The sequence below is a fragment of the Bufo gargarizans genome, chromosome 6 (assembly GCF_014858855.1).
Source record: "Bufo gargarizans isolate SCDJY-AF-19 chromosome 6, ASM1485885v1, whole genome shotgun sequence".
In the NCBI taxonomy this organism is placed as follows: Eukaryota; Metazoa; Chordata; class Amphibia; order Anura; family Bufonidae; genus Bufo; species Bufo gargarizans.
The window spans coordinates 55,309,384-55,319,247 of record NC_058085.1 but is presented as its reverse complement, the minus strand read 5'-3'; positions in this window follow the sequence as shown (position 1 = coordinate 55,319,247).

Sequence of the window (9,864 nt, the reverse complement as noted above, 5' to 3'; positions counted from 1 at the left end):
TGGTTACCATGGCTGCCGGGACGCTAAAGTCCTGGCAGCCATGGTAAAGTGTAGTGGGGAGCGGGGGAGCAGCATACTTACCGTCCGTGCGGCTCCCGGGGCGCTCCAGAGTGACGTCAGGGCGCCCCAAGCACATGGATCACGTGATCGCATAGCATGTCATCCATGCGCATGGGGCGCTCTGACGTCATTCTGGAGCGCCCCGGGAGCCGCACGGACTGTAAGTATACCGCTCCCCACTACTACTATGGCAACCAGGACTTTAATAGCGTCCTGGGTGCCATAGTAACACTGAAAGCATTTTGAAGACGGATCCGTCTTCAAATGCTTTCAGTTCACTTGCGTTTTTCCGGATCCGGCGTGTAATTCCGGCAAGTGGAGTACACGCCGGATCCGGACAACGCAAGTGTGAAAGAGGCCTTACAAAGGCCTTGTTAAGAATGGAAGAAGCAATGTAATTGGTTGGTATGGGCAACTGGTCATCTTTTCCTCAGTGCAGGTTTTGATAAATGTAACCCATTGTTTTAGTCTGCATATTGTGTATATTAGATTTTATACTTTAAAGGAAAACAATCATAATTTTCTCTCTCTCTCTATATATATATATACACACACATATATATATATATATATATATATATATATATACACAGTATATATATATATATATATATATGTATATATATATATAATTTTTTTTTTTCCTAGTCGTCTCCCTGACGGCACAACTTGAGATTGACTTCCTCTGATAGGACAGGAAAAAACACAGGGATTAAGAACCCCACCACTTCCCCTCATAACCAGTGATTTTTCCTGTCATGTCAAGGAAGGAATTCCAGAGAGGTGTGCTGGGAGCTCGTCTGGGTTCCTAAGCTTAACTCTGCAAGTAATTTTACCTTTTTTGTTCCTCTTACCCGATTGTTATGCTTGAGGTCGGTTCTGCAGGTCCGGCTCTTCCCTCCTCTGTACGCGGCCTGTGCCCGGGCCCCTCTGTGTTTGGTGGCCCCGGCGAAGCTACCTCCTGTGGTGGTCCAGTGGGGCTTGATGCGAAGTGGGTAGGCGGCCGGAGCGGGGCTAGGACGCCTTTCCCTCCGGCCGCCGGGTGATGACGTCGGACGCTGAGGGAACGTGGCTTAGCATCATGACGTCACGCATGGCGCGGCTGGAGGACTGGCTGGGAAGTTTAAAAATGCCATGGCGTCCTTCAGAATGCGCCCAACGTCTCCTCACCTGCCTGCAGTGCTTTGGCAACCTGCTGTGGACGGGACCGACGATGAGTTCCCCTACCACCGCCGGCTCTGGATTGGACCCCCAACTACTTCGGGTTCTGTGAGTAGCCTGTTTCAGGCGCCCCTTGTATGTTTGTTTACCCTGTAGTGGTTGACCCTTCTCTCCCTTGTGTATTGCATGGGGAAAAGGAGTCCTCCTCTTCCACTAAGGTTAAACCCAGGAAGTGTGGTCTCTGTGCTAAGCGCTTACCTTCCTCTGGGTCTAAACTGCTATGTAAGGAGTGTACCACCTCAGTAGTCAAGTCTGAGACATCCAGTTTGTTTGAGGAAATAAAATCCATAGTTAGAGTGGAAGTACAATTTGCAATGGCTGCCCGGGAGACCTCCCCCTTCCCCAGCCCCCCCACCACATAGACCGAGTTCTTCTAAGGATATTAGGAATGTTGGTAGTGATTCCGACTCCCTTAATCAGGAATTCTCAGACTCTGAGATATTGGAAAAATCTCAGGAGTCTGATGAAGATAATGAATCCCAAAATTTCTCTTCAGTCCTGAATATATTGATGATATAATTAAGGCCATAAGAACCACGATCAGGATAGAAATTCCCAGGAAACCTAGGTCTGTCCAATAAGAAATTTATGGGGGGCTGGGTGGAGAGGCAGAGATCTGTTTTTCCTATTCCTGATAATGTGCAGAAACTCATCAATGCAGAATGGGATAAACCTGAAAAAGGTTCATTTATTCATCGTGGCTTAAAAAAACTGTACCCCTTTGAAGATGGGGATTGCATGGACTGGTTTTCCATCCCCAAAGTTGATTCTCCAGTGGCCAAGGTCGCTAAATGAACGGTCCTGCCCTTTGAGGATGTGGCCCAATTAAAATATCCCATGGACAGAAAGTCAGAGAGCTTACTTAAAAAAACTTGGGAAGCCACTGCAGCCCTATTGAAATCAGGGTTAGCTGCGACCTGTGTAGCCCTCACCTTAGCCGTATGGTTAGGACAGTTGGAGCTACACCGAATTAACAATTACCCTAGGTAGCAAATCCTAGATAGTCTCCCCTTACTCAGGCCACAAATTTCCTATCGGATGCTTCCGTTGAGTCAGTCAGACTGTTGCCTCGCACTGCAGTGCTCTCGAATACCATCAGTAGAGTACCCTGGTTAAAAGCTTTGTCAGGAGATATGGCTTCTAAAAATAAGCTGATATCTTTACCATTCCATGGACAATATGTGTTTGGCTCTGATTTGGACAAAATTTTATAGCAGGCTACTGACCGTAAAAGAGGCTTCCCCGAAGATAAATCTGGGAATAGAAAACAGTTTTTTCATAAGCAGCAGCAGGATTCCTGACCTGACCTTTGAAGTTCGGGGGGCCGGAATTATACCAGGGGGAATAAATTGAAAAGCTTTCTCTTTAATCCCAAGCAGAGAGATGAGTCCTGATCCTAGTCCTTCCCTTCTGGCCCAGGAGAGGCTGGTTCGGTCTCCTTAGATCCCTCAGTCCGGAGGACCCTATCCTATTCCCCCCCTGAGAAAGATCTTCTGATGCATGGTCCAAACCATCTCCCGAATCCCAGACTCCTCGGTCGATCAGCTTGGTTACTGAGAAATCATCCTCTTAGGCCGAGGCCTCTCTCAAAGGATAGTAGATACTTTACTACTTAGTATGAAAACAAATACGTGTAGGTCCTACCTTAAAGTCTGAAAGAAGTTCGCTGCCTGGGCGAATTCAATGTTTAACCAATGATCACCAGGTATCCCTCTCATCTTGGAGTTCGTCCAGCACGTGTTGGATATGGGCCTCTCCCCTAATACTCTTAAAGTACAAATTTCTGCCACAGGAGCCCTTTACAATACCAGACCTTATGCGAATGCCTGTGTGTAAATATTTTTAAAGGCAGCTGATAGGTTGAGACCCACAGTTCGCTCCCTGGAACCTAAATACCGTACTATCAGGCCTATCGGATGATCCCTTTGAGCCTTTGGATTCCATATCCATTAAATGGCTCACCCTCAAAACCATTTTCCTAGTGGCCATTTCTTCTGCAAGAAGAGTATCTGAGCATCAGGCCCTGTCAATTCAAGAACCCTTTATCTCCATTTTAGAGGACAAACTCCTCTTTAAATTAGACCCTGGGTTCCTCACCAACGTGGTGCCCACCTTCCACCAGTCCAAGGATATTATTATTTCCTATTTTTTTTTCTCAATCCCAATCCTAGTAATGATCAAGAAATAAAGTATTATAACCTAGACGTTAGGAGAGGTGCTTTTCATTATATGGAGGTCACAAAAAGTTTGCTAATTGTTAAGAATTTATTTTTGCAGTTCTGTGTCCCCAATAAGGGAAGAAAGTCAGTAAGGAGCTCTATATCCCGTTGGACAGGTGTGCCATCTCTGAGGCCTAGATTGCTTCCGGAAGGGAACCTCCTCAGTTTCTCAAAGCCCATTCTGTAAGATTTGTTTCCACCTCTTGGGTGGAGAGGGCCTCTGCATCACTAGAGTAGATTTGCAGAGCAGCCACGTGGAAGAGGGCCCATACCTTTAATAAATATTACAGAGTAGATGTTTTTGTTAATGAAGACATGACCTTTTGACGAAAGGTCCTGGGTGCTGTTACCCCCCCCCCCCCCCAAATAAGGTTACTTTGTTAGTTCTCAGGTTGTGCTGTCAGGGAGACAACTGGGGAAATGAGTATTACACTCACCGGTAATCCGGTTTCCCGGAAGTCTCCATGATGGCACACATATATCACACCCTATTGTTCTTTATTTTTTCAAATTTCTTTAATACTTCGTTTCACCTTTCCTGGTTCTGTTAAAAATACACTGGTGATGAGGGGAAGGGGTGAGGTTCTTAACCTCTCTTTGTTTTTTCCTGTCCTATCAGAGGAAGTCAATCTCAGGTTGTGCTGTCATGGAGACTTCCAGGAAACCTGATTACCGGTGAGTAAAAAAAAAAAAAAAAAAAAAAAAAGTATATATATACAGTACAGACCAAAAGTTTAGACACACCTTTTCATTCAAAGAGTTTTCTTTATTTTCATGACTATGAAAATTGTAGATTCACACTGAAGGCATCAAAACTATGAATTAACACATGTGGAATTATATACATAACAAAAAAGTGTGAAACAACTGAAAATATGTCATATTCTAGGTTCTTCAAAGTAGCCACCTTTTGCTTTGATTACTGCTTTGCACACTCTTGGCATTCTCTTGATGAGCTTCAAGAGGTAGTCATCTGAAATGGTTTTCACTTCATAGGTGTGCCCTGTCAGGTTTAATAAGAGGGATTTCTTGCCTTATAAATGGGGTTGGGACCATCAGTTGCGTTGTGGAGAAGTCAGGTGGATACACAGCTGATAGTCCTACTGAATAGACTGTTAGAATTTGTATTATGGCAAGAAAAAAGCAGCTAAGTAAAGAAAAACGAGTGGCCATCATTTCTTTAAGAAATGAAGGTCAGTCAGTCCGAAAAATTGGGAAAACTTTGAACGTGTCCCCAAGTGCAGTCACAAAAACAATCAAGCGCTACAAAGAAACTGGCTTACATGCGGACCGCCCCAGGAAAGGAAGACCAAGAGTCACCTCTGCTGCGGAGGATAAGTTTATCCAAGTCACCAGCCTCAAAAATCGCAGGTTAACAGCAGCTCAGATTAGAGACCAGGTCAATGCCGCACAGAGTCCTAGCAGCAGACACATCTCTAGAACAACTGTTAAGAGGAGACTGTGTGAATCAGGCCTTCATGGTAGAATATCTGCTAGGAAACCACTGCTAAGGACAGGCAACAAGCAGAAGAGACTTGTTTGGGCTAAAGAACACAAGGAATGGACATTAGACCAGTGGAAATATGTGCTTTGGTCTGATGAGTCCAAATTTGAGATCTTTGGTTTCAACCACCGTGTCTTTGTGCGACGCAGAAGAGGTGAACGGATAGACTCTACATGCCTGGTTCCCACCGTGAAGCATGGAGGAGGAGGTGTGATGGTGTGGGGGTGCTTTGCTGGTGACACTGTTGGGGATTTATTCAAAATTAAAGGTAAAATGAACCAGCATGGCTACCACAGCATCTTGCAGCGGCATGCTATTCCATCCGGTTTGCGTTTAGTTGGACCATCATTTATTTTTCAACAGGACAATGACCCCAAACACACCTCCAGGCTGTGTAAGGGCTATTTGACTGTGAAGGAGAGTGATGACCTGGCCTCCACAGTCACCGGACCTGAACCCAATCGAGATGGTTTGGGGTGAGCTGGACCGCATAGTGAAGGCAAAAGGGCGAACAAGTGCTAAGCATCTCTGGGAACTCCTTCAAGACTGTTGGAAGACCATTTGAGGTGATTACCTCTTGAAGCTCATCAAGAGAATGCCAAGAGTGTGCAAAGCAGTAATCAAAGCAAAAGGTGGCTACTTTGAAGAACCTAGAATATGACATATTTTCAGTTGTTTCACACTTTTTTGTTATGTATATAATTCCACATGTGTTAATTCATAGTTGATGCCTTCAGTGTGAATCTACAATTCAGTTTCTTCTTTTTTTTATGTTCATTTAGTTAAAGGTTGCAATTTCTAAATAATAACAAATATTAGAAAAAAATAACTCCAAAATAAGTTTATTTATTTCCTGGATCACAGATTTTGTTTCTCGTATTAACCTTTTGCAATATAGTTAGTATATCTAACTGTTGAATTTGATTAAATTCAACCAGCCCCATATAAACATGTTTAATTTATAAACCTATATATATATATATATATATATATTATATACCCAAAAATGTAGCAGCACACTACTAAATGCACTAAGAATGGGTGAACAGGTGAATGTGTGAACAGGGTCAAATACATGACGCCAGTACTCACTATTAAGCAGGATATATATAATCTGATAATTTTACGTTTACATGTAGAAGCGAAATATATTTTACCAGTAAGCAGTCATTAAATGAATAACGTGTCCGATTTTTCATCAGGTAGATTATTTCACTAATACAACTAACTTCATATGTAGTCTTGATATAATTAAAAACTATTTTTGAATTTTGTTTTACTTTCTTTTAATTTTTTTAGGCTTTCTGGAGTGTCATTTGTCACAGTCATCTAAGGCAGTGTTTCCCAACCAGTGTGCCTCCAGCTGTTGCAAAACTACAATCTCCCAGCATGCCTGGACAGTCTTTGGTTGTGCGGGCATGCTGGGAGTTGTAGTTTTGCAACAGCTGGAGGCACACTGGTTGGGAAACACTGATCTAAGGTAAGAATATTTTTTCAAATTTACAATTTTTTGGTTATTTTTTTCAAAATTTTCATGTTGGCCATACAGGTTTTAAAATAGATATTTACAAATTATTTTTTTTTTACAAAATGCATGTTGATATTTTTTCATAAATTTTGGTTATTACAGAGGAAAAATATTGAATCAAGCTCATATGGTATGTATATTTAAAAAAAAATAAAATTATGATCCAAGGGCCCCAACCCGCCCCCAACTAAAAAAAGTTAAATTATTCAAATTTGTTATTTTTTACAGTTTTTTTTTATCAAGCACGTTAAGGAAACTTGACTGATTTAACCAAAGTTCATGTGTGTGATCCTTAGTCTATTAATTTTTCACCCCTATCTTTTTAGCAGTTTCAGAGATCTAGCATAATATTTTATTATGCAAATATACAACTAACTCCATTGGATGATGTTTTAAACACTATGATAATCTCTACTTGGTCCCGTTTGCACAGCCATGCCCTGGAAAATTGATCTTTTTGATGAGCGTGGCAGAATAAAAAGCAAACTATGGGGCAACGTCTGAGGTAAATATGCAGTTGAGTTAATTAGGATATAGCATGATTCTGTGAAATCTCTGAAACAGGTAAAGGAACTGGGGTAAAATATACATTGTTCCACTCAAACACGGCAACTAATATGAAGGTCATTGTGGTTCATTCATCCCTATGTTAACTTTTTAGGATGCAGCGATATAATTGTTTTAAAATTACATTTTATTTATTTGTTTTATTATATTTTTTTATGGGCCAGGGTTATCAGTCTTAATTTCAAATCCATAACATTTTAATTGTTCAACCTAAATACCCATATTACTGTATGTTTTTATTGTTAACAACCAATTATGCACAGCCGTTGAAGATCCTCTCCATAAGGCTACATTCAAACGACTGTAGTGTATTACCGATCCCCAAATTGCGGATCCACAATACACCCAGCCGGCCCCCCCTCCAAATAGAAATGCCTATTCTTGGCCGCTGCTGCGGACCAAAAAAAGACATGTTCTATCTTTTGCGGAGCCGGTGGACCGGAAGTTTGGGGCCGAAGCCCATAAGTTCTGGTCCGAGCTTCAGGTCTGGCCCCATAGACAGTGGATAGGTTCACAAAATTGTGTAACGTATGCGGACACATTCAAGATTGTGTGAATGTAGCCTAAGACAGGATTCACACGTCCATTTAACACAGACGTGAACTGTATGTGGTAACCTGGGCTGTATTACATGCTTAGAGCAGGGGCGCATGGCATCATTGGTTGCTATGACACCGTGCGCTTCCTGCCGCCTCTAGCAGTACAGTAATAAACTGGCATTATCTATACAAGTGTATTACTGTACTCCAGTGGCAGCACCGCCTCTAATCATGGAATCCAGCCCAGGTTACCATGTACAGGTCATGACCCTTAGAGAGAATACCTTTCTAAGGGCTCCTTCTCATGACCGTGAGAATCCTGTGCTGTGGACCGCAATTTGTGTTCCACAATGCCAGGGAACCTACCGTTGTGGCAGCCGCAAGGGGATCGTGGCCCCATTCACTTTTACGCAAACAGAGTATGCTCTATAATTTTGTGGTGCTTAAGCATGGAACGGAACCCCAGAAAGCACTGCGTAGTGCTTCCGTAGTGTTAAGTTCCGTGGTTCCGTTCTGCATCTACATGTACTGTATGTCCTGCTTCTTCTATGGCTAATTGTGAAGCTCTCTTGATTTCATGTGTATGTGCAATCGATTTTGATAATATACTTTTCTAAGCTAATTTTTTATTTCAATTTTTTTTTCTTTTTTTCTTATTAAAGACTCATTGCTTAAGGTAGCTTTATAACTATTCATTGATTTATATTTTGTCAATGTATTCATTTAAAGTTGTTATAGCAGATTTTTAAATTATCTGCTATGCAGGTAATAGGGGATAGGAGTCTTAATCTGGTGTGTTCCCATGGTTTTCATGAAGAATCATGTGGGCCTCATCTTGACTGTAGATGGCTTGACACACTCCTCCCCAAATTTACTTTGTCAACGCGGGACGCAGTCTAGTTCTACAGTCGAGTGTCTACAGATTTCTCACATTGAATGTATAAAGAACTTTGTGTTGATGCAGCAATGTGAAGTAGGAGATAAATAGTACACTTGTTTTATGATTGTGGTGGCTTCCCAGCTGTTGGACCACCAACAAGCAGACATTTATTCCCAATCCTGCTGATGGAAATGTAACTGTTTTCATTGTTATGAGCCGACTAAAGATGGGTGGCTCATTTACGTTGATTGTGATTAATTACTTGCATTTGACTTGATGAACGTAATAAATTACTTTTATTGCAAAATTTATAATTATTTTTCAGAATTTTGATTTAAATACTGCAGAAACACCTGGAAAATATCAAAAGTCTGATACAACTAATGCTTCTGCTTCTACACCACATGCACCATTAATCCAATCTGGTAAGTACATATTAAGATGGGTGTTTTCCAGCTTTTCTGTTTACTATCAAACTATATTTTATTTGATTATATCGAGATTTCAAGCGCATGTTTCTGATATATTTCTTCACTCTTCTTAATAAACTAAATCTGGTTCCTTTATGAAAGGCACCTAAATAGTGTATTGGCGATTAATTATAGATAGAACCTTATAAGATCAAAAAGTTTAATTGATTCTAATTGGTGGATCGTTCAACATAGTTTTATTTTATTAAAATTACAGAATATCTGCCTTGTGTCCCCTATGTTGAAGCAAATCAAATCAAATTCAACACGGACATGGTAATTGGGAGCGGCTCATTCGGGTCCGTGCACATTGGATCATACCAGAGAACACCTTCAGCTATAAAAAAAATACCTCTCAATGAACAGAATAGTGATATCATACACAAAATTCTGGTTTGTTTGTAAGTATATTTTTATTACTTTATCTCAATATATATACATTTTATTTGCCTATTAAAGGGGTTATCACATCTTAGACAATGATTTCATATTGCAAGTATATGCCAACATTGTCTGATAGGTGCTGGTCCACCCTCTGGGACCCACAACGAAAAGGAGAACGGAGCAGGGAGAGCTTTGCCTGGAGGACAAAGGGTTTCCCGGGGTCTAGCGACCACCAGACGCAGCTTTCCGCCTCTCCCATTGAAGTGCATGTGAGCGCAACACACATGTGCAGCCAGCCTCCATTTATTTCTATATAGCCACCCAAAATAGCTGAGCGCTGGCTCGTCTATTTCCCTCTGCTAAATAGAAGGCAATTGGATCTGTGGCCGAGCATACGCAGTTCTCTTCCATCTCATTTTTTTGCTCCGTTTGGTATACTGTTAATTATGGTATAACCCCATTAACTAACCATACTTACCTTAATTTTCAATG